We start from the raw sequence: 481 nt of genomic DNA on the forward strand, positions 1-481 counted from the left end.
GGTAAAATCGAAAATTTTGATGTTTAGGGGCAAAAGTCATCATTTTGCCACCTAAGATAATAATTTGATCAGGGAGTGAAATTTTAACCAAGATTAACTATTTGGAGTATAATTTAATGATAGGAAGTGAAAAAGTTTAATTCTGGTGATTTCTGGAGTGTAGGGGTAAAATCGTAATTTTACCATCCGTAGACAAAATTTGAGATTTTGAGAGAATTTAGATCAAATTTGACAAATTTGATAATGGTATGAGTATAAGGGATGAAAAATATGTCTATGGGCAATTTTTCAATTTTTTGGGCAAAAATGTAATTTTTCACTTTTACGGGAGCAAAAGTGTAAATTTCAAAAATTACTCCACCGAGACTTTGGATAAGTCTGAGAATTTTATCTAAGCTATGGATATGTGGGACAAGTGTATGGTGAAAATTTGGAAACAAATGGATGAAATTTTAAAAATGGGCCAATGGGAAAGTGACAC

This window comes from Theobroma cacao, chromosome 3 (genome assembly GCF_000208745.1).
Source record: "Theobroma cacao cultivar B97-61/B2 chromosome 3, Criollo_cocoa_genome_V2, whole genome shotgun sequence".
Lineage (NCBI taxonomy): Eukaryota > Viridiplantae > Streptophyta > Magnoliopsida > Malvales > Malvaceae > Theobroma > Theobroma cacao.